Here is a 26,120-nt window from a genome sequence, read left to right on the forward strand (position 1 = left end):
GATATCTTTCCAGTTGTTGAGAGGGGATGATCCGATCCCAACAAACAGAGTAAAAGCCATGCTCTATTAACTTTTGGACTCCAACCAGCGCATAGACATGAACAATGCATGCAGTAACCAAGAGGAGAAGTGAAGCATTATATGGAAACTCTAAATAAATTAATAAACAAGTCAGCCCTAAGTGGTGTCTGCAAATGGAATGTGGTTGTTGATTTGGAACAAATTCGGAATATGATTGAGATAAGTGCAAGCTGTAAGCAGATGTGGGAAATAGGTATAATCAAATCAGCAGGAAAGTGGGAGAATGGGTAGTTTGAGGACCCCTTGTAAAGTTTCTAAGGGTCATATACATCTCAACAGCATGATGGAAGAATATTGTAAATTCTATAATCAACTTTGGGTACCCACTTTTGGGAATCTATGCCTTCACCTGGTAGGGTATATCCTACAAATTCTCCAAATATGGTTGGTGGTCTCCTCTATTTCCTATGCACCGAACAGCAAGCATATTTTAATAGAGCTTGAGTACTAGTGTCTAGATTGGTACCCTGTGCCCCATGCAAGGACCTGGCCTGCAGCGTTATGTGGCAGATTGCAATGGTTAAAAGGCGTTTATCTTACCTCTCATAGACTAGCAGAGGCAAGAGCTTGTGGTCGGTATAGTTGCTTGGTGAGTCAAAAGTCTGTAGTGACCTGAAATCTTCTTTGTATCCACAGGGGAGAGTTGGAGATAGGGTGACTATCTGTCCATTATTTATATGGACCGCATGTTATTTGGGGGAAATGGCGATTGTCTGTTATGAATCCTTTTACGGATAGCATTTGTCTGGAATTTCAATGGTCCCCTGCTGACAGCTTCTTCCAAGTGTGCAGGGGCGTTGTCAAGAGGTCCTAACATGGACCCTCAGGCTCAACTTCAAAATTGGCCCTTTTCAAATCGGTTGAGCTAGAATATCCCTGACAGAAGATTTTATATTTGCAGCCAATGAGTGATAATGGGTCAATCAATCAATCAGTACATTTTTAGAGTGCATCTTGCCACCTGTGAGTGTATCCAAGTACTGGCAGGGCCCAGTTGATTAGCTGAATAGCCAGGTCTTCAGGGACTTTCAGAACTCTGAAAGAGATAGGGAGGTCTGTAGATGAAAGGGTAGCTCATTTCATGTCTTTGCTACTAGGTTGTAGAAGGAGCAACCTCTGCATCTGCAAAGTCGAATGCGGGGGTGAGGTTAGAGAAAGGGACACGAAGTGGAGGTGTCTGGTGGGGTGTTGAAAGTTTAGGCGGTGCTTCAAGTAGGTGGGGCCATTGTTGTGTAGTGCCTTGTCTGCATGGGTCAGGAGCTTGTATTGGCATCATTTCTGTACAGGGAAGCCAGTGGAGAACTATGAGGTAGGAAGTTGTGTGTGGTTGTCTAGGGAGATCCAGGATGAGTCTGGCTATGGCGTTCTTTATGGTCTGTAGTCACTGGAGGAGGTGAGCTATGATCCCTGCACAGTGTTGCCATAGTCTAGTCGGCTGGAGATGATGGCCTGGGTGATGGTGTGTCTTAAGCTTTGGGGTAGTCATTTGAATATCTTATGAAGCATGCAGAGGATGAAGAAGCATGAGGAGTTGATCTGTTCCGTCAAGGTTAGCTTGTTGTCCAGAATAATGCCAAGGTTCTTAGCATGGTCAGTGGAGGTACAAGTAGGTCCTAATTCTGTGGCGAACGACCATCGCAACGCATGCCTCACATCGCATGCGTTTACGTCGCGTGCTGTCACAACACACGCGGCGTTACGACGCGTGCGTTCACTACGCACGATGTTACATCGCAGGCGCCATTACATCGCGGGCACTTTTAGAACGCAGGCACCGATACACGGACGGCGGGGAGACAACACTGGAACCAAGATGAGAGACAGGTAAGGACGTGTGGTGGAGGGGAGGGTTTTAGGCTTTAGGGCTTAGGGTTAATAGTTGTATATGGTAGTGTTTTAGGCTTTAGGGTTAGGGCTTAGGGTTAAGAGTCGTATATGGTAGTGTTTTGGACTTTAGAGATAGGGCTTAGGGTTAAGAGTCGTATATGGTAGTGTTTTGGGCTTTAGGGTTAGGGCTTAGGGTTAGGAGTCGTATATGGTACTGTTTTAGGCTTTAGGGTTAGGGCTTAGGGTTGATGTTAGTGTATGGTACTGTTTTGCCTTTACTGTTTACGCCTTAGGGTTGAGGGAAGTGTCAGAGTGTTGTACTGTGTTTGGGGGGCCATTAGGGAGAATTTTGCGGTGTGATAGAATGCGTGGTCTTTGTGTGTGTTGTAAATGTCTGTTGCATGCATGTGAGGGCAAAGTGCGATGTAATGGTTTGCGTGGTGAATGCATGCGATGTGGCGTTGCATGCAATGTGAGGAATGCGATGCAATGGTGTGCGTTGTGTTTGTTTGCGTTGCATCGTCATACATCCTAATTCTGTGGGCCACCAAGACGAGTCCACTGGGGAGCTTTTGTTTCTAAAAATCAGTACCTCTGTCCTATCCGAGTTGAGCTTCAGGCAGTTGTCTGTCATGCAGTTGTGGAAGTTGGTGTTGGTGGTGTCTCTGGAGAGGAAGAGGGCGAGTTGTGTGTCGTTAGCGTAGGTTAGGATGTTGAGTCTTTAGGTTTTGGCAGAAAAAGAATTTGAAAGCAGCCGTGTCATAGAGGACTGCACCGCCAGGACTAGTCACCGGCAGTATGCGATATTGCCCTCCTCAAATGATCTGCTGCTTGTAGATCACAAATATAACTATAGAAACTGGTTTGGATGAGAGGCAATATGTAGACACATTTAATTGGATATGCAGCAATATACCAATAAAAAGCATTAGCACATGAATATTTTCTGGTCTTTTATTCTCATGGGCTTCTTCAGGGCTGTAATGGCACATAACATGAGGATATTTTAAAATAAGCGGTAAAAAGGCCAATTTTTTAAGAAAGACATTTACATTACAAATGAAGAAAGTGAGTTTAAAAGATAAAGCATGATAGAGAGATAAGAGAAGCAAAAATAGCCAGAATAGAATGGGGGAAGGAGGTGCACGATAGAGAACGCGTGAATCATAAAGGATAAAGGTCTAGTGAGCTAAGCGTTTCTAGAAACAGGGCAAAAGTTGGGGTAAAGTTAGCATCATAAAAGAGTAACACCAAAAAGAGGGAAGAAAGCTGCCTTATTACCCAAAACCATGTGCAAAAAAGATCCAATGTAGCTAGCAAACTAGCTTACCAAAATATTGTAGACAAAGAATGTGTCCTCTGGCGCGTATGTCAAAAGACAAAATTATAGCGAATCCTAAAAAAAAACAAATACCAGAAAAATATGTACAAATGAACGTGCCTGCAACCAATTATAGAAGCAAAAAAAAAAAGACTGATGAGAAAGGCTTGACATACCTAAAATGCATTGATGAAGCTCATGGTAGAGCGTAGATCAGCAGGTATGTTTGTTGGCAGTATTATCTGTGAAGAAATTATTTAATAAAATTAAATTAAGTGTGTAAGCTCCAAGATAAGCTGTGAGCATAGACAATCTGTGTTAGCCAGGGAATGCCTGGTCAAATGTACTTCCCGCCAGGTGGCCGTAAAGGCACGTCCTCGGTGGCATAACACATATGCTTAACAATCAAAGTACCGCAATGGCGCACGCGTCGCAGTTAACAAGTCATTAGCGTTTGAGAAATAAACGGCTGCAGGCACATTTGATATGAGGCCGCGTACAAATATAAACGGCCCGCCTACTGAGATTGAAATATGAAGTAAGAGTTCAGAAAAAGTAAAAAAAACAAAAAAACGCCAGAGGCACAGGAGGATCTGGCATATGCCGGGTCAGGTAATAAACTTAAGCGCTGTAAGTTCATTTTAAGGAAGCGCTAAAACCTAGTGCGTTCAGTAAGAAAATAGCGGCATAATAAAAAATAACTGATGTAAGACCAGAGGCAGAGGAAAGTCTAACGTATGTCAAATCATGTAGGCACCAAAGTTCGGTACGTTTGACAAAGCACTATAACGCAGTGCACAATAAAGCACATCGCGCCATCAGTTAACACACAAAGGTCAAAGAAATTAGCAAAAACAGGGTTGGCAACTCACTTGAAAACTGAATTAGCCGCATCCGAAAACTTGGGGCCTTGTCCGTAAGCAACGTCCCAAAGTCAGCACGATTGGTGAGAGAATGAAAAAGGGGCCTGCTAAAACATTTAAAAAGCATCTGCCAATGAGCCCTGTGCACTTATGTTGAGACAATTGAAAGCCAAATGGATCTGTACGCTACGTTCCTCAATACTGGGTCTCAACACTGACAGGGAGTTACACTATTTTTTGTAAATAGTGTGGCCATTTGTTTATCTGAACTAACTGTCCATATCAGATTATTAACACCACATATGGTAATGTGTCCAATGATGCATAACTAATTCTGTATTCTTTTCCATCCATCGTTTGGCTTGTCTTTAGTTACTCTTTATCTGTAACACTGTGTGCCAAAACAAGTGTTGTACGTTTTAACATCATCTTTTGCACGCATTTGTGTCATGACTTTAGAATATGTGGATAACAGTAGATGTGCCCTTTGACCTGTAGGGCATTGATTTATTGTAATGTTGTTCCAATTGTTTATCAAACATTGCTCTTGCTCTCCTGTGTTTCTAGTGCATATTGCACTTTACTGTGCATCTTTTCAATACTGCTCTATGTCTCACTGTGCTGATCTCTGTACTTTGTTAACTGTCGGGCTACCTCGCAATGGCATTGTAACCATACTGCCATCTACGTAAAATGTTAGTCAATATCTGTGATGTCTCCTATGTATTTACAGTTTCTTTTCTGTTCCTTCTCTGGATCTCACTTGCGTATTGCGCATAGTGGATCTCACTCATAATGGAGGACCCTCTGTCACCCCACTTAGGTTCTTACCCACACACAACCTCTGGACATTATTATTTTGCTGCTCATGTTCAGGCATGCTCTCTACTAGTAACTAAGTCTCATACTTTTTTCTACCAGCATTTTCTGCTATTTAGCTACTTTAAGTTGTCTGTCCTGACTGTCGCCAATTTTACACGCTCGCTTTTCACTTATTAGAATTGTAATATAGTGCTGCCTATTTTGGTTATTAGAACCACCTTTTGCGGTCTAGTTTTCATGTAATCTAGTTTTTTCGTAGTATCTAGGACCCCGGAAGTAAGTTGTGTACTCACATCCTGTGGTGCGGTCTAGTGTTCGGAGCTCGCTGCTCATTGGCAGATGCTTTTTAAATGTTTCAGCAGGCCCCTTTTTCATTCTCTCACCAATCGTGCTGACTTTGGGGCGTTGCTTACGGACAAGGCTCCCAGTTTTCGGATGTGGCTAATACCGTTTTCAAGTGAGTTGCCAACCCTGTTTTTGCTAATTTCTTTGACCTTTGTGTGTTAACTGATGGCGCGATGTGCTTTATTGTGCACTGCGTTATAGTGCTTTGTCAAATGTACCGAACTTTGGTGCCTACATGATTTGACATACGTTAGACTCTACTCTGCCTCTGGTCTTACATCAGTTATTTTTGATTATGGCGCTTTTTTCTTACTGAACGCTCTAGGTTTTAGCGCTTCCTTAAACGTAAACGTACAGCGCTTTAGTTTATTACCTGACCCGGCATATGCCAGATCCTCATGTGCCTCTGGCTTAAACATAGCGTTTTTTTGTTTTTTTTACTTTTTCTGATCTCTTGCTTCATATTTCAATCTCAGTAGGCGGGCCGTTTATATTTGTACGCGGCCTCATATAAAATGTGCCTGCAGCCGTTTATTTCTCAAACTCTAATGACTTGTTAACTGCGACGCGTGCGCCATTGCGGTACTTTGATTGTTAAACATATGGGTTATGCCATTGAGGATGTGCCTTTACAGCCACCTGGCGGGAAGTGCATTTAACCATGCATTCCCTGGCTAACACAGATTGTCAATGTTCACAGCTTATCTTAGAGCATACCCTCTTTAATTTTATTAAATAATTTCTTCACAGATAATACTGCCATCAAACATACCTGCTGATCTACGCTCTACCACGAGCTTCATCAATGCATTTTAGGTATGTCGAGCCTTTCTCATCAGTCTTTTTTTTTTTGCTTCTATAATTGGTTGCAGGCACGTTCATTTGTACATATTTTCCTGGTATTTTTTTTTTTTAGGATTCGCTTTAATTTTGTCTTCTGACATACGCACCAGAGGACACATTCTTTGTCTACAATATTTTGGTAAGCTAGTTTGCTAGCTACATTGAATCTTTTTTGCACATGGTTTTGGGTAATAAGGCAGCTCTCTTCCCTCTTTTTGGTGTTACTCTTTTATGATTCTAACTTTTCGCCAACTTTTGCCCTGTTTCTAGTGCCTCACATCCCTTTTTACACGGGTGAAACGCTTAGCTCACTAGACCTTTATCCTTTATGATTCACGCGTTCTCTTATAGTGTGCACCTCCTTCCCTCATTCTATTCTGGCTATTTTTGCTTCTCTTATCTCTCTATCATGCTTTATCTTTTAAACTCACTTTCTTCATTTGTAATGTAAATGTCTTTCTTAAAAAATTGGTCTTTTTACCGCTTATTTTAAAATATCCTCATGTTATGTGCCATTACAGCCCTGAAGAAGGCCATGTTTGGGCGAAACGCGTTGGCTGGCTGTTTCTTATGAAGTGCAACAGAGAACAAAAGACCAGAAAATATTCATGTGCTAATGCTTTTTATTAGTATATTGCTGCATATCCAATTAAATGTGTCTACATATTGCCTCTCATCCAAACCAGTTTATTTAGGTTTTGGCAATGCTGGCCAGAGGGGTAATGTAAGTGTTGAAGAGGGTGGAGCTAAGTGAGGGTCCTTGGGGTACTCCACAGATTATTTCCTTGGGTTAGAAGGTGAAGGGGGGAAGACAAACCTTTTTGTATTCTCCCAGTGAGGCAGGAGGCGATCCACCTGAGAGCGGCTCCTTGGATGCCTATGTTGTGCAGCGATTTGATGAGTATATAGTGGGAACCATTCGACGGCTGCTGAGAGGTCTTGGAGGGTCAGAGACGCAGACTCTCCCTTGTCGAGTATGACTTGGATGTCATCGGTGGCCACGATGAGGGCTGTCCTGGTGAGCGATCGTTTCCAACTTCTAATAAACGGCAGCAACTAAATAGGAAAACAAATTCTCTTTTTCTGCTTGGGGTGGGGGCAAGCAGCTCTTGCCAAATGTATCTAAAAAGGATGTGCATCTAAAAGTTAAAACTCCTGTTCACCCGATCGTAACCAATGAAAATGGTGAAAGCTTTTCTCAATGAAATGTCTCTGGAGCGGTGTTTAGAGTTTGTGTATAATTATTTCATAAAGACCGCGTAAGTATGCAGGTTTTGTGATCACAATTGCACCACACCACCGTCTTCTCAGTCTTTTCGAAGGAGAATGAAATACCTTAATTTATGATTAGTTGTTTTATAGCTCTGTCTTGTGAACTGGAGCCACTTCATATGGGTTACAGTTCATGCCTTTGCCTGATTTTACTTGATCTGCTGTATTCTGCAGCAGCTAGAGCCTGTAACTATGTAGTCGTCCATTTGAGTCCGAAATACATGTTTCAACCTTGAGAGTAGAAGTGTTGGGAACAATTTTATCCTTTGCGCTTCCAAAATGCTTAAAATCAAACTTGCACTAACATAGCCAGAGATGTACTGTCTTACATCTTGAAATGACGCTGCACCACACCATGTGAATATAGAATTGTAAGCTTTGCACTGAAAGATGGTAAGCACTCCAAGAGGATTCTCACCATGCTGTACCTTACCAAGGACATTGCTAACCATGCTTACGATAGATTGCCTGCATGTTGCTTAATGATTCTTTATATAAACTCCTTAAAATATTCACCAGTGTCTGTCATTCTTACTGAGAATGTCATCGTTCTTACTATCGAATTGAGATCACAAAGGTTGAGACTGGTCCACTCGGGGAGCACCAAAGTACTTATAGGGACTACACTGCTCCCGGTCTGAGCCATTAGCATGCTCTTAGTAAGATTATGAGAAACTGGTTTGCATGCTGACACTATGGCTGGCGTAGATGTGCAGCAGCACCAGAAGCATCTTTGTGAACAGGTGAGTCCTGCCTGGGTGTGAGTTTTTTAGGCACAACCCGGGTCATCCTGGCCTTTAACACCAAGGTTCAGAGCCTTCTTTGTTGTCTGTTGCACTCTGGGAGTTGTAGACTTCGTTGACAAAAACAATGGTCTGAGGAGCGGTTTCTGTGGTTTTAAAAGGGAAGCCCAGGAATGAGGCATGGTGTATATCATGGTTGTGTGACGGAACAACGCAGGTAAAAACAATGCATGCCTTAACAACACATTTTAACCCCACAATTTTTAGCACAAATTTGCTTTTACCTTGCATACCATTACCACACATTATTGGTCTAACTAAGGTAAGTATTAGTAAGGTAAGTTTAACCGGGAGCCATCAGCCAGAATAGTGGTTAACGGGTCACTCTCTGACCCCTTCACCCTACAACAGGGCACCAGACAAGGTTGCCCACTGTCCCCCTCGCTATTCCTTCTAGCACTAGAACCTCTCATCCAAGACATCAAACTAAATAAGAACATAAAGGGCATAAATATCAATGGCACTGACATAAAAGTTGCCGCCTACGCTGACGATATTTTAATAGTAACAGAATAGCCGAAGTCCTCAATTGCTGGCCTGATGCAATCGATAGCAGAATACGCCGGGCTCTCTGGGTATAAATTAAATAATGACAAATCTGAATGCAAACCTTTAAATATCCACTGCACAAGGGATAGTCTGGGGGAGTCAGGCTTATCATGGCAAGCGGGTTCCATCAAATACCTGGGAATTAAATTTGGCAATGATCTAATTAACACACTGCATCATAACGAGAAAATAATGCTAGAGAAGATTAAGAAACTCCTAGAATCATGGTCTCCAAAATTTATAACGTGGTGGGGAAGAATAGAAACGATCAAAATGATGATCACGCCAATGGTTAATTATCTGATCAGCATGCTCCCACTCCTACTCACAGATGATTTCCACCGCAAAATTGATATTATGATCTCAAATTTCCTCTGGCATGGAAAGAAAGCTAGGATAAGCATTAAGAAACTAAGACTGGAGAAAAAACTAGGAGGAGTAAGCCTAGCAGACTACAAAACTTTCCAATTAGCATTCCTAGCAAAACAAGGATCCTACTGGATAGCGCCTCCGGATGGTTAAACACCAGCATGGTTGCAGGTGGAGAAAGCCATCCTAAACAACCTAAACCCTCTCGCTCTACTAACAGCAAACAGAAACCCTTATACCTCAAAGCCGATCTTTAAAAACACACAAATCGCCCTATTAAAGGTAGATAAAAAGCTAGAAAACAGCATTAAAGGGTCAAAAAACGAATCACTCTGGGCCAATAGCAGGATTCTATACAAGGGGAAAAGCTCAACCTTTGAATCATGGCTAGGGAAAGGGATCTACTACCCTTTTCAATTAGAAAGCGAAAACTACCCCATCACCTTCGCCACCCTTAAGGAAAAACACAATCTAAATGATATCGAATTTTATAACTTTCTAAAAATCAGATTGGCTTTGTCCAAAACCACATTTTTAAACTCGCAGCCATCTATGTTCCAGCTAGTATCTAAAATAAATAAATTGGAGCAACAGGTCTCACACGTCTACAAACTCCTCCGCTCCTACTCCACCAAGCTTAACAAGACAGCTGCCTACTGGAATAATCAAAGTAAAACCATTTTCAAAGACCAAGAGTGGGCCACACTATGGTCCTCAGCATCGCGAAATAAGATTTCCCCTGTGCTCTCACAAACTAAGTTTTGGTTGCTTCACAAGGCTTTCTGGACACCTGAACGATTACACTCATTAGGACTCAGGGAGGAGGATGTATGCTGGAACTGTAACAAAGAAAAAGGAGATCTTGCACACCTTATCCTGTACTGCCCAGATCTTAAAACATTCTGGGGTGAAATCTTTAAGTTTTTTATTAAAATGTTTGACTGCACTCTTACTAAAGAATTTTCCACTATCACCACGGGATTTATGTGCACTGACACGAAGTCAGCAGAGGACAGGGACCTTCTGGACTTATTGCTGAGAGAAGCAGTGAAAATGGTCCTCACCATCTGGAAAGACACTTCCAAGACATCGTACAAAGGATGGTTCAATTGGATCACGCATCTTAGAGGAGCAGACAATTTATCCCTACAGAGTTCGCCCTGGAAACCAGCCTCAAGAAGGATGTGGGGGTCCCTGGACACGTATCTAGACTCTTTTGAGCCCCCATGAAAACGTGGTGGACCGGGGAGGACACATCCTGGCAACCCAAATTAAGTATCACCCCAACAAGATTGTACCTGGGACCTAATGGTCAGATCCAATGTCAGACGTAATGTATATGTACTACAACTCTCGCATGCCTGTCTTCTATCTCTTCTTTCACCCCTTAGCTCTCTTGCTCCTTTCTATTTCTCCTTTCTCTCTGGAACATTAGCACAAGTAGGGTATGCACAGAACGGTATGACAATATTAATTTGATGTAACGTTGCAAACCCTGTTATAGATCTACTAATGTGTTCCTGTATCTTTTTAATAAAAAAATGTGTAATAAAACTTGTTGAAATTTAAAAAAAGAAAAATCGCAATTCTATAAAAAAAAATTAAAAAGTAAGGTGAGTTTAAATATATATATGTACATCTATATTTAATTTTTATCTTTTTGTGGGGAGACCCCCCCCAAACTCTCAACCTTACCTTAAATGCATGGTAAAGGCATGCATAATAAAGCCCTATATGTGGTAAAAACTTGTGTGGTAATAAATGCATGGTAAAGGCACTGCAATATAAAAATTAGGTTGTAAAAACTGTTTCCCATTTCTCGTGGCACCAAGTCATCTGGTATAGTTAGCCTGTACCAGTATTGCTGTTTTTTTAATGAGAGGATATAATTTTGTTCAATTTCATTGGCGTGTTTGAGCCCACTGCTTTGCACCAACTTCTAAACATGAAGTAATGGAGAAGATTTGGTCTAGTGGTTGATGAGCTGCTAACTTTAATGCCCTGAGCCCTGATTTCTGATTTCAGCTTTTGCATTTCACTAAAAAAGTGTGAGTCCGGTTAAATTGTTGGATTGTCACATGCCTCGAATGGGAAATGACTAATGAAACTCTGCGGGTGCTCTATAGCACTAACCCCTTGCATATCGCGCTCTCTCAGACCCCTACAAAATGCCATGAGGATTGCAATTTGGTCTAACCCAACCCTCAGATAACACATTTCTATCTTTAGCACCTCGTGGCTGAGATGCTCCTGTTAAAATAAAAATGCTCTTTATAAAGCACTCCATTGGTACTTGGATCTATATTTGGGCTACATACAGTTCAGAAACCACCATGAGTCTGATAAATCGTAATTCTTTTCTCTTCCGTTCACTGCCCTTCTTAGTGGGAGAGAGGCTAAAGCTTCAGGTGCTTCCTGTGTCACTGTTTAATCCAGTCCCCTCTGCCGTAGGTTACAACACTACAATAAGGCAAAACAAAGGGGCAGCCTCTAAAAGTGCTATCAGGGGTGGCTCCTCCGTAATGGCGGAGGAGCGTCGACCCACTGAGTCAGTCAGCGGAAAATAAAATTATAATATAACAATATTATATATTTTTTTCCAGTTGACTGAGCCAGGGAGTCTTGGGCAGGGCGAGGCAAGGCATGGCATAGAGGAGGGGGTAGTATGCACTGTAAAGTGGGCATGTCGGGTTGGCCGGCCGTCTCAAGTAGGCCAAACAGACATGCGCACTTCAGTTTCTCCACCTGGCTGTGCTGCACAGCCGTTTTGGAGAAACGCAGCAGGCACTAAGGCGCTGTCTGAGAGGCAAACAAGGCCTGTCAGACCAATTCTGGCACTGCTCTCATGCTATGAGAGCAGCATTTGGATTGGGTGTGCTGGTATCCCAGGGACTACTGGGACACTAGGGAGTGGAGAAGAGCACTGATGCATAGGCCACAGGACAGGTAAGATTTTTGTTATTCTATTCTATCTCCCTTACCCCCCATCCACACACCCACCTGGAATTTTGTGATGGCATTCCTCTGCCTTCCAATCCCCCCTCACATTCACTACCAGTTTGACATGCATCAATATGGTAATTCTTGTTCAAATTGTGTGAGCCTCTCCTTGAAAACGCTTCGTGTAAATGTAGACACTTCAACCCTACCACCCCCATCCAGTGATACCATTCGAGTATATTCGGATTAGGTCAGGCCAGTCACAAGCTTTTGTAGGCATTAGGCCAAAAACTAGATGTAGGGCCAGCTTCTGGCCTGGTTTCTATCCCCGCCAGCCTCTCAGCCTCTCAGCTTGACCAAACTGTGTGATCCTATGCAATTGTGTTTTTTTCCCCTGTGCCTTCTTTTCTGTGACCATTTTATTTGAGAGCACCTTAAAGGAATTCCATTCTGGATGAACACTGCCCAAGGGCCTCTCTTCTATGGTTTATCAGACCATAATGTTGCCTTTTTATAGGTGGCACCAAACAACTGACTGCCTCTTGGGGCACAAATAACAATTTAATTGGGGTAGAAGGTGGAAAGAATATGATACTCAACCTGTGGCTGAACTGCATAATGTGTAATCGGGAATCCTCATTTCAATCCTGACCTCTCAGCTTGGCCAAACTGTCTAGGCAATTAGTTTTCTTCCCAGTGCCTTCTCTACCATGATCATTATAGTTGACAGCACCTTGAAATATTTCAGTTCAGGATGTGCACTTTATAAAAATCTCTCTTGCGTTTGGTTTAATCGACCAAAGTGTTGCTTCACCTATAACAATAAAGGCTTATTATCACATACCGTGCAGTGGGGTGTCAAGGGGCAGGCAGGGGCTACTGAGCCTCAACCCTGGGGATTGAAATTTCTTGCCTCTGATGTCCCGGGTTCCTTCTTACTATGGTTCAGAAAACTGGGCCAGCTGCAACCCCTTACACCCTTCTGCAGTCACAGGCTTCTCATTGAGTAGAGTTTGTGGTGCTTTTATTAAGAATAAAAGTAATTTAAAACACAACAGAATTTGATACTACACACTACGTAGCACCACAAACTATTTAGAGTCTCTGGACACTATTCAGTCATTGTTGGGCACCTCTACCTGCTTCCTCGCTGCTCCCTCCAACTCCGGTCCAGGCTCTCTCCAAGTTCTGGGTAGTCTGCACCTTCTCTAGGGTATGCAGCAGTAGCATGAATTAAGCCTAGGTGTACTTCCTAATCACTCCCAACAATGAGCGTGCTCAGTCTCAGTTTAATCATTCTTACCACGCAATGGTGGAAACGGTCCTGGGATGGTGACTGGACTACTCAACCTCGAGAGGTGCTGTGTACAGCCAGCATAAAAGGGGGTGCCAGCCAGCAGCTCTTCTGTTTTTCCAACTTAGGTCAACCAACAGCAGTGAAGCCAACCAGATCCTTAGGTGGCACCAGCAGTGCGAGTCCTTGCTTGAAGCAGTCACTATTGGACCAACGGTGAGTGTCTATGACTTTGGGGTCTTGGTGACAGGCCAATGCCGGAGCTAGCAGATGCCCTAATTTGGCACGGGCAGCTTCTTTTGGCTGCTCACAGCTTCAGAGGCCGAGTGCAATGGGCAGTTGCAGCCTCCAATGAGTGGCAGTCATGCTCAGGCCAGTTTCCTTTGGTGCATTGAGGCACAGGCCAGTTACCACATTTGGCAGTTGCAGCCATGCACAGCCCAGTCACAGTACTAGGGAGAATTGGCCTCACGCAGGTGGATCACAATGCGAGCAGACACAGCCAGCTGGAAGCTGCATCCTCACACAGGCCAATTTTGATGCATAATCACTGTCCTGACCAGGCCCCAGCAACTGCAGGACAGTCTTTGTAGTTTCCACCAGGCACCAGTAGAAAGAGACTATGGACTCAGAGGGTCCAGCAAATGGCTTCTCTAAGTCCTTTCTTTCTTTCTTTTCTTCCACCGACACTGGAAATGCATTGCATCTCACTCCTGCTGCACAGACACTCCTCCTGCAAGGCTTGCAGGCTCCTTCTCATTCAAAGCAGCAAACTTCAAGGCACAGCAGGATATTCAAACAACTCCTCCAGCAAGAGATCCAGATTTTGGATCCGCTGATCTCTGGGAGACTGGCTGTCAGGCAGACACCAGCCTTGTTTGCATAGCAGTCCGCAGAGTACTCTGCAGGGTACTCACTTCCTTGGCCATAGAGGACTTGAAACTGGAACAGCAATTGAGGCAGTGGGGTCCCACTTTTATATACGAAAACCAGGCAGGAGATGTGTATCCAGTGTCTTATACTGTAGAAGCAACTTAGTTTGGTTCTCCTTTCAAGTGTCCTTTCCAGGATGTTCTCCAAACAGAGCCTTTGTGCAGAGTGATGTTTTTCACATTGGGGTAGTCTCACACCTGGAGCACCCACAACAGAGACACAAAGAGGTGTGAGATGTCTGCACATGCCTGTCATCACGTCAAGTGATGGAGTTCTCAGGAAAAGACAAAAGGGCAAACCTTACATAAAGGCTTCTTTACCCTGCACAACAGAGCAGTCGTGGCCGGCATGACTCACAAGGGGGGGGGCGGTACGGGGGTCGCGCGGGGGGATAGGTTTCATTTAAAATTAAAATAAACTTACCTTTGCCAGCCTGGCCCCCCGTCGTTAGTCCAGTGTCGTCAACAGGAAGCAGCCACAGGCATCCTCCCTCACCTCCCCTAAGCCAATCACAATACTGCAATGGAAGCATTTTGATTGGTCGGGATGGCACCCAGTCAGGCGCCTATGGGGAGGCCATTTTCTTCATGTAGGCTGCATGCAGCCTACATGGAGAAATTTACAGAGTGCGCATGACTGGTTTGGTTGGTCCCAGAGGGCCGACCAAACACTCAGTGCCCACTACAGTGGGCAAGCCACTCCTCCCCTGCCCTCGAGCAGGAACGCCCACCCGCCCACGCCCAACCAACCCTTCTGCTTTCTCACAGTGCGAGAAGCAGAAAGTTAAAATGGGATTTATAATACCATTTTATGTTTCTGCTTCTCGAACTGCGAGAAAGCAGTGGGGCAACGCTACTCCGCCCACATGGAGGAGCCGTGTCTGCAACAATGTCTGCAATGCCACCCATAACCACTACAATCCACCAAATGGCAACGTTCATGAAGACTAATCAAAAATGCCTTGCTAAGCAAAGAGCCTATTCCAATGTCTGAAGGAACTCTGTCTCCACTCCCCTTATTTCAATTTCTAAGTCACCTTCCTCCAAGCGTCAGGAATGTGAGCACTAAACTTCCACTGTCTGGTAAAACAACTCTCATCTCCATCTAGTGCATAAGCCAGGCCAAAGGCATTCAAAATAGATCCTACAGGCCTCCATTGCTGTTGCTCACACACAAATGCCAATCATGTACCACACAGGCTATACACAGTCACAGTCCTAACAGACCCTCAGGATGCTAGTGGTAGAAACTGAGTAAGCACAGTGGCACAGATAAAAAGGTCTGGTTATGTTAAGAATTCTCAAAATACGGTATGCTGCCACCACTGCTCTACGTACTAAAATACAACAGGGACAGTAGGCTACTGTCAGTCAGTGAGGGCATGCTTGGTGTGTTCCTCCTAGTCATTGCACAAGCCCAGGACGTAATCATGTCAGGGACATGTCTAGGCCTCAGTGCAAACATTAGATTGATGTGACACCAGGGTGAAAAATCAAAGCTGAGAATACCAGATACACACAGCCAGGCACCTAGGATAGGGGAACCCACCTGAACTCCATGGGACATTCCATTCCCAACACTGATGCAGAAGTTTCAAAACAGCGGACTTGCCTTAACCTTTGGAGTCATTAATACAACCATCAGGGAAGAATAGGTGCGGTTCACTAATTCTAATAAAGGCCACTGGAGGCATTAGTAGAAATTAATGTGCTAAAATAAAATAATTCAAAATACGCTTTTTTATTTAAATGTCCGAACCCAAGCTATTGATGCAGCGTGGAATTTTAAAACCTCCCTTCGTCACAGATCGAATATCACACTAGCACATTCACTCAAAACATTCATTGGTGGGGCCCATAACACCAACTCTCACACTTCATTGATCCGTTCTCACGGGAGAGATATATTATCCAAACGCTGACATGAAAAGAATACCTTTTCAACTAAAGAACTCAATTTACCTGAACATACATTAAGTACCTTTATTGAACTCAGAACCTCGAGATATTCCCTCCATTTAATCGATGAATCAGTTAGTTGATTTTGGATATTTGGTGATACAATTCTTTTATCTACATTTAATCTTATTCTAATTTCTCTAAATAAATCACCCGACACTTTTGATTGTTAGAATAATAATTTTGTTTATCTAATCAATTTCAATTTTAATAAGTCATAAACCAAATCATCGAACATCATATTTACCTAATCTGGCTGTTAGACGTCCTCTAAGTCAATCAAGTTGTGGTAAAGTCTTTAAATCATCAAAGTCAGGCAGCAATTCAGTCTTTCAAAGATTCAGGATAACAGCTGTCGAGCAGTGTCACCGTCCTCTCCGTCAGCATAACGTCAGGAAAAAGGAAAGTTTGCTCAAAAGAAGGAATCCCTAATTCGCTTTGTCTACCCACTTTTATGATGAAAGTAACATCCAAATGTAACAAAATTCAGTTTTATGCAGCCCTGATTGGCTGGTTTGGGGTCATTCGGTAAAGTTCTCACATAGTCTGTTAGGTTAAGTCATCACACTTGCTGTTTCCGGTTTTAGAGACAGTCCTTTGTTTCATGAATTTGGCGATTCTCCCAGTGTGTCCTTGGTGGGTACATCTTGCCTGGGGTCAGGACGAGGCCACTGTTGCTGGCGGTGGCGCAGGCGCACTTCACCCGAAACCTCGTGAAACTGTAGTAGTCACGTTGTGTGTCTCAGTCAGCCATCTTTTCTTAGGCCCACATGGTCAACTTAAGCAAAACAAACACAAAACGTAATTAAAACATTGAAATGGCTAATAAAATGTTAAACCCTCACTAATTCCCCTATGTGTGAGTAATTATCTAGCATGATAGCAACATTCAAAGCATTTATATTCACCCTGTGATGTCATCTGGTGCAATTTACAATTACGTCACAAAAGCAACATATATCATGCAATATTCAAATTTTCTACCATTAGTGTGCTTACATATATTAGTATACAGTTAATTTAGTCATGCAAACGCAAATCACACGTGTAATTCTTTTGTTAATATAATCAAACAGATTAATAGTATTACAATTAATAGATTATTCAGATTAATATAAACATGCAGAAATGGGGGGGGTACACAAAAAGTTGTACTACCCGCTCCAGCAATCCCCCCTTTGGTGATTATATCACCACACCATAAAATGTTTGTATCCCTTTTACGGAATTTCAAAGTGATTTCTTGTTTTTATTCATAATTCAGTTTCCCCTGTCTCTTCTCTTTTTGCTGATTTATACATACTCTCTTTAATTTCCTCCAATTCTATCTCATCAAATTCTTTCTCTTGTTTTACGTCTTTTCTCCTTAAATTTTCTCTTTTTGACTTTTTCTGGTTTTTATTCTTTCTACAACAAATACATCCTAATCTTATCATTAATACTATAAAGATCACACATGTTAATGGAAATAATATTTTACCTAAAAAGGTACTACCTAAATTTACTAAGAAATTTTTAATAGCTGATATCTTTCTTCCAATCTTTTCCCATACACTTTCAACCTCCAGTGGTACAATTTCGTCATGCAATTCTGTAATATTTTTAATATAAATGTTCAAATCTTTACTTTCATCAGGAATGTAAGTACAACAACGTTGAACTTTCAGCATTCCACACACTCCACCCTCTTTTGCCAATAATATATCAAGGGCAAGTCGATTTTGCATTACCATAGCACGCATGGCAACCATTTCAGTGTTTACCAATAACAATCCTCCAGCGGTGCTTGTTGACAAGCGATCCACTACTGTTGAAAGTCTTCTAATTTTGTTAGCATTGAGATATATTACCACTGCCGGTATCAATGCTCCAAAAATATCACCTACAATTTCTGCCCAAGATTCTCTCTTACTACGTACTAAATTACTACCTAAATTATGTACACCATCTTCTCCTCTATCCATGTGAAAAATCTTTGGGAAAACCAGGCCTACATAACATGTGCCATACCAATGGTCTGGCAAACGATAATATGCCCTGTTCCCACAAATGAAATATAGTCCTGGAAAAACTGGATCTTTTCTACCTTTAAATCCCAATCCACCCATGATTCGGTATGTATCATGGCACTCGCTATTCCCTACAAAATAATTATCATATGCAGTTTGATTCCTTCTAATACACAATTTCCCTTTCTGAGGCCAATCTAAAGCCATAGTTGGACTCGTTTCCCCTTTCAAGTGTTTTTCCATCTCTACATCCCATACTGTTTTCTCCACTTTTCCTCCTGAAGCCTTTCTTTGCATTTTCAGTCTCCTTTCTTCAACCATATCTAAAAATGTATTTTCCTCTTTCTTTAAACTGCAAGTCAAATTATTTTTAAATATGTATTCTAATGTTAGTTCTTTAGTTTCTAGGAAAAATTCACCTTTGCAGGTTTTACCTTATTTAACTTGTTAATTGACGGTACTTGTGAAAATATAGTATCTACATCTGAAAAATAATATTCTAATTTTCCTGTCTGATAAAATAAACTAGCTATTACACTACATGTTATTCCATAAGTTACTGGAAGGTGATGATAAGTCACTCCCTCCGATACAGAAGCAGGTAACTGCATACAGATGTAGCAGTCCCTTACATCCATTGTTTTTACATATTCATACAACAATTTCGAAAACACATTATTAGAAAAATTAGTTATAGACCTGTCTTTATCTAAATAGTTTTTATCTATTCCAGTCAGAACTACTTTTTGAATCTTCCCTATATCAGTTATGTTTTCACTATGTCCTTCTAAGGTATATATAGTAACTTTAAATGAGATCAGTAGAGCAAGTATACTCCATAGAAGCATTAATAATCCTGTACAACAACAACACATTTTACACCATCTCTTCAAAAATTTACATCTATCTTTGCTACTATGTTTGCCATCTTTGCTAAAATGGACTGTGTCTTTTGACTTAGCCTCTTCTACTTCACAACTAGTTTTCTGACCCAAGGCTCTAAGCACCTACTTGGTTCTACCAGTTTTTGTCTTTTTCGGTATTTTATTGTCTTTCTCTCAGTTGTTTTCTTGTCTCATTCAGTTTGGCATTTCACCATTCTTCACTTTTCCTTCGTGATCGGTATACAGAATGTCCTGAACATCCGCTTCTTCTCCAATATTGGACAAGATAACTCTCAGGATTTCCGATTCTTCGTCTTCCTCAGCCACTTCTGGTACAACCACCTCTGGATTTCCTTGGCTATCTGCCTCTTCTTTTACTTCAGGCAGGGCCACATACGTCCATTCTGGTGATTTATACTTCTGGTTAGGTTTTCTGGTTCTTTTGCTCTCTTTAATTACAGTAGTTACTTCGTCTTTTGATTTCACCTGACTTGTCACTTCATTCACCTGTTCAGCTCTTGGTGAACTTACTCGTGTCAGACGGTATCTCGACCTTTTTATTTTATTCGGCCAAACATCATCTTTTGCTGCTCTTTTTAATCTACTTCCTTTATCATTCTTTTCAGTTCTCCAAGTTCTCTTTCTTAGAACTCAACCTTCAGGTATTTCATCATCGCTTTCTTCTGACTCTGTTTCAACTTGCTTTTTACTCTCAACAGTTTCTTTTTCCACCGCTTCTTTAGTTTTCCCTACTTCTGTTCCTCCTCGAATCTCCGTCACGCAATCTTCCTGCTAACTACTTGTCCCTGTTTCTAACTGGATGTTGGAGTTCCCTACACCTCCTCGGGGGTCTTCCGTAATAATCTTTCCCTCTCTCTCTGTATCTGGCACTTGTCCATCTAAATGTGTTGTTTCAGGTGGAATGTCTCTCAATCTTTCGTCTGGCACTTCTTTTTCATGAATCTCTTTTATTATCTCTTCATTGTCTTTTTCTTTGGTTTTCTCTCGTTTTTCCTTTGAACACTTCGCTCCTTGTTCAGTCTATGAGTCTGAACTGGTATCAGAAATCTGTAACCTTCTTCTCAGTGAAATACTTCTTGGAACATGTGTTAGACTTTGTTCTGCTTCCCCCCCTTTCAGGGTTTTCTTTTGTTTTTGGTTCTTCGTCATCTGACTCACTACTGGATTCTGATTCATAAAAATACTCCTTCTCCTTGCCGCCTACTGGATTTGGAATTCTCAATGTATGCCTTGCATGGATCCAGTTTTTCAATCCAGCACACTTTACAGCTGTTGTTGTGGTCAAGATGACTTGTCTTGGTTTTCCCCACCTTGGGACCAAACAGTTTCTTCTTCTGTGTACTTTTATTCTCACCCAGTCCCCTGGGCTTAGATCATGGGCTGGCTTCTTTTCAAGGGTAGTGGCATCCGCTCCAACCTGATGAAACACAGAATGAACTGCGTCAGCCAGGCTTTTACAGTATTCCAACACCATGTCATCAGTTATAGTCATCAGCTTGTTGACTGGTATAAACATGTGCCGCATGGCTCGCCCCATGATGATTTCATGGGGGCTTAACCCTGTAGTTCTATCTGGAATTGATCTAATAGTCAGGAGTACTAGAGTCAAGACATCAGGCCATTTCATACCTGTGGCTAAACACATTTTCCCTATCCTGTTTTTGATAGTACCATTCATCTGTTCCACCACACCAGAAGCCTCTAGTCGGTAGGCACAATGTAGTTTTTGTTGTACATTCAATGCTTCACAAATCAGTTTTATGATCTCATTATGAAAATGTCCTCCTCGGTCTGATTCAATTGTCACTGGGAACCCAAATCTAGGGATGAATTCCCTCAAAAGTAATTTTGCCACTGTCATCCCATCATTTCTTCTTGTTGGGAATGCTTCTACCCATCTAGAAAACAGACAGACCATAACCAAAACATACCTCAGTCTGTTACAGGGAGGCATCTCAATGAAATCCACTTGCATTCTGGTAAAAGGCCCTCTTGCTCGACCTATTGTTCCTAGACTCACTACTGTCTTTCTTCCTGGATTGTATTGGTGACATATTAGGCATCTCTGACAAAGACTTTCTGCTACAAGTCTGAATTTTGCATTATACCAGGTTTGTTTAAATGACCTGACCATAGCATCTCTCCCTATGTGTCCCTGACCATGATACATCCGTGCCATGGCAGACATCATGCTATCAGGCATGACTGGTCTTCCATCTCGATAGACCCACACCTGATCTTTCTCTCTGGGTGCACATCCTGCTTTTACCCACTGCTTCATTTCCTCTTCTCCTGCGTCTTCCTGCAATTGTCTTTCTTCTTCCCATGTTCCCACAGTGTTAGTAAACATCAAAGAGCAAGAAATCACCTCTCTTTCCTTAGCCCGATTAATGGAATTCTGATTTTGTGCACAGTATTGTGCCATGTCATTTGCATATTTGTTGCCAGTGGCGATATAATCACCACTTTGTCTATGGGCAGCACACTTCACAACAGCCAATTGCTTAGGCAACTGTATCGCCTCAAGCAATTTTCCAACCACTTCAGCATTCTTAATGGGAGTTCCACTTGATGTCAAAAAGCCTCTCTGCAGCCATATTTGACCGAAGTCATGTACGACTCCGAATCCATACTGGCTGTCAGTCATCACAGTCACTCTCACATTCTTTCTAATCTTACATGCTCTAGCCAAAGCGACAAGTTCAACTACTTGTGCCGATTTTACTCCTTTCAGATATGATGCTTCCATCACTGCTGCAACCGTACATACCGCATAGGCTGCACTTAACACTCCATCATCTGTCCTCAAACAAGACCCATCCACAAACAGAACAAAATCACTTTCTGGTAAAGGTACATCTTTTATCTCCGGTCGAGGTTTTGTACAGAAATCAAGTACATCCAGACAGTCATGATCTGCCTCATCTCTGACTTCCACATTCTCAGCATCAGGCAGTAATGTTGAAGGATTCACATTCAAACATCTCACACGAATTACATTTGTGGCACTTTGTATAACTTTCTCATACTTAGTCAGCCGACTATGTGTCATATACTGTGTGCGACTCCTTGTAAAAAGGATTGCCACATCATGAGGTACGAATACTTTCACAGGATATCCCATCACAATTCCCACACTCTGTTCGGCATGTAGCAGCTACTGCTTTCAAACACCCAGGTAAGGCAACAGCTACTGGGTCCAACATTGATGAAAAATATGCAATTGGTCTCCTCAGTTTTCCATGCTTCTGTATTAGCACAAAGAGTGCACATCCATTTCTCTCACTGCAATACAACTCAAACTCCTTTTCATAGTCAGGCATACCTAATGCAGGTGCTTCACACAACCCATCTCTCAATCTTTTGAATGCTGCCAATTCTTCTTTGTTCAAATCAATGGGATCTTTCACATCACTTCTTGTCAGTCATATCAAAGGTTTTGCAATCAAGGAAAAATTGCAAATCCATTGACGACAATATCCAACCATTCCCAGAAACATTCTCACTTCTCTTTGGGTCATGGGTGCACTCATTCTTTTTATGATCTTGATTCTATCTATCGTTATTTTTCTCAGTCCTTTTTCAATGTGATGTCCTAAATATTGTACCAAATTGTAATTTTGATGGTGACACTTTAAGTCCTCCATCTGCCAAATGATTCAACAATGCTATTGTGTCAAGTTCACAAGCCTCACGGATTTTCAACACCACAAGAAGGTCGTCGATGTACTGGACTAATACTGCATTTTTGGGCATTTCTAGACTTTCCAAAGACTTCTTCAATAGCTGATTAAATATCGAGGGGCTTTCTGTGTTCCCCTGTGGAATTCGGTACCAAGCCAAAATACGCTCGCCGAAACGAAATGCGAATATTTGCTGACTGTCATGGTGCAATGGGATGGAAAAGAAAGCATGGCATAGATCAATTACTGTATACCATTCTGCGTCATGGGGAATCTGATATAAAATTACTGATGGATTTGGTACAATGGGGCAACATGACACAACAATCTTGTTTATCTTTCTCAGATCTTGTACTATCCTGAACTTCCCACTCGGCTTTTTCAGTCCCATTATTGGTGAATTACATGGGCTACTCTTTATTTCTCTCAAAATACCTTGTTTTATAATTTTTTCAATCACAGGAGTCACTCCTTCAATCATTTCAGGTGTCAATTTATATTGAGGGACATTTGGATAACTTACTCCTTCTTTTACTGTTATTTTTACTGGATCTACATTTCTCATTAATTCCACGTCTTCTCCTGTGAAATCCCAAACTTCTGCATTAACATATTGTTTTAATTCTTTAGGTAATTCATCAGGGTTAAATACAGCAAAGGTTTCAATAACCTTATTTTCCCTGTTTGTCATTGTCATTTTATACAGCACATCTTCATCCGGAGTTTCAAATGCTATCCCATCCGGGGTACAAAATATAGTGCAGTTCAGTTTGCACAACAAATCTCTACCTAACAAATTCACAGGACTGGTATCGCACACGACAAAGCGGTGCATTTCAGAAAATTTCCATATGCTAACTTTCACTGGGTCGGTAAGGTAAGTTTTAATCTGCCTGTTGGATACACCAACTACTTGGATCGTTTCATCCGAGAGAGGAAGATTCTTAACATCAGCTGATCTGACAGTTGATCAAGTAGCACCAGTATCAACTAGGAAAGTAATGCTTTCATCATTAATCTTTCCATCTACAAATGGGCCTGACTGGTCTACTTCTAGAGTTGTGCCAAGTACGCACTCTTCTTCCTCCCTTCGGCACCGTCAATAACTTTCTTCTGAATAACTCTCATCGCGTTGCAGCCAATACTGCGAAGCAGCGCTAGTGCGTGGCAGTTTATTTACCTGTTCTCCGTTGTAGAATCCCGTTTCATTACTATACCTCTGGGAATTTTTGCTCTGTGGAAAAGGCGGATTTGGTACCTGATTCTGTTGGGTAACAACCTGCTGCTGTCGCTGCGGTTGACCACTCACCTCATTCTGCACCTGTGGATTCAATGATGCATTTTCATCGTTAGTACTTGGGGGAAATTTACACTCGGATTTCCAATGCCCTATCCTACCGCAATTATGACACGGAAATTTCTTTTTAGCTTCCTCTATATTTCCTTAACCTTTCCCAGGACCAAATTTTTGTCTTGATCCTGTATTATTCGCTTGTTCTGCTAATTGTGCTTCCTGTTTCTCTGCTACCTTCACTTGTGCCCACATAGCCTTTTCTTTCAATTTTCACTGTTTTGCTTCAATTTCAACACTGAAATATTTAGCATGTCTCAGTACTTCGTCTATTTTCTTATTCTGCCAATCTATGGTATGCTGTTTTATCATCTCACTAATTTCTGGACGAAGACCATATACGAACCTGTATACAAAATTACTTAGATCCTTTTCACTCAGATTTTCATCTCCACTAAACAGTTTAAAAGCCAAGATCAGCCTCTCATAATATGCATGTACTGACTCTTTGCTTACCTGATGTGTTCTGTCAATTTTTACCCAATCTGTCTCTTTAGGTGAAACCTTATTCTTCAGAAAGGCAATAACCTGTTCGTATTTCTTCATTACCTCGGGGTCTGGAGCCCCTGTTTTTGGATCTCTTGGGTATTCCTGTGTTGGGCAATCTATCATTATTTTACACTCTGTCCATAGGTCTGCGGGTACTATTATGTCAAACAGGCTGTTTAAATCAATCCACAATACTTTGGACAATTTCACAAATCTGTCTACCTGTCTATACCACTCGACGGGTTTTTCACGTAGTCGAGGGAAGTCATTTGTAAATGACAAAATATCTTGCCTAGTCCATGGGACATGTACATATCCTCCTCCTGGAATTTCTCTCATAGGGCATTCTGTTACTACCTTCTCTTTTTCTCTAACAGGAAAAGCTGAAAAGATTTTATTTGAAGCATCATTTCGTTTTCGATACCATCTACTTTTCCATTTGTCCACATCTCCCCATTTTCTCAACAAAATAATTATTTCTTTAATCTGACTCATTCGTCCTGTGGTGTTCATATTTTCAATGTCCTTTTCAGTTAAATCTATTCGAAATGGTTTCTGTAGGGCTTTTACCTTTTCAATATCTATACCCATTTCATTTGCTACTTCTTCTAATCTTTCATGGAGACTTTTTGCTCTCCAAGTTATGCTTTTACACATAAATAACAACTCCTCATCCTGGTAGGTTTTTAACTTCTCCGTAGGGATAGCTCCTACAATTAACTCTTCCAGTACCATTCGTAGTTTGGCCACATCTAGTGACTGAGATTCTTTGTCTTTCTTTTGCAAGCTTCTCAACCATTCATTTAATTCTTCTGTAGATGGTCCTACTGACTTCTCTACATTACCTTGTCCAGAATCCTTTTGTGTTTCTAATATTGACTCCACTGTTGTTATACGTCTTTCTGCACAATTCAGGCCTACAAACGGATTATTTGAAACATTCGGTTCAATCATACTTATTGTCTGTCTCCATGGATTGTCATTTCGACTCGCTTTTGGCTGTTCAACCTGTATATTGCTTTTCTAAGGGACCGTTAAACAATGTTCGCCATCTAACTCATCATGGTGGGATTTCCAGGCTGAGCTCAGACTTGTAGACTTTTGCCTCTGCAGCACAGCATTTCCCAACAGGATGCATCACTGGTGGTACCGTGGATAATTATAGGACCGTGCCATCACCCCTCACTTTCACTGCCCTATTGGCACTGGTAGTAGGGCAGCAGATGCTTTGGGGCACGGTCTTAAGATAACAGTGGTGTTAAAGTGGAACACCAGTTTAAGGTTCTTTTGAAATATTGCTGCTACAACTTCTGTTTGTTTGCTCCTAGGAACAAAGAACTTCTAAAGTCAGACAGTTTTGCTAGAAAGAACACCTTCAAAAACAAAAGTTATAATAACCAGCAGTACTAGTGCATATGAATTCCATGTTCAGCAATAAAGCAACGCTTCTAGCACTGTCCTGC

At 41.8% G+C, this 26,120-nt stretch overlaps 1 long non-coding RNA gene across 2 annotated transcripts in view; it reads right to left on the reverse strand.

The window, feature by feature from the left end:
• Positions 1 to 26,120, reverse strand: part of LOC146776208 (uncharacterized) — a 210,124-nt gene that overhangs the window by 92,639 nt on the left and 91,365 nt on the right. Inside the window, exon 3 of one of the 2 annotated variants that reach the window (XR_014972059.1) lies at positions 16,970 to 16,998. The exons of the other annotated variant lie outside the window; for it this stretch is intronic. This is a non-coding gene — a long non-coding RNA (uncharacterized LOC146776208). Of the gene's footprint in view, positions 1 to 16,969; positions 16,999 to 26,120 lie in introns of those variants that run through there. 2 annotated transcript variants of the gene reach the window in all.

The sequence above is a fragment of the Triturus cristatus genome, chromosome 12 (genome assembly GCF_964204655.1).
Source record: "Triturus cristatus chromosome 12, aTriCri1.1, whole genome shotgun sequence".
Classification (NCBI taxonomy): Eukaryota; Metazoa; Chordata; class Amphibia; order Caudata; family Salamandridae; genus Triturus; species Triturus cristatus.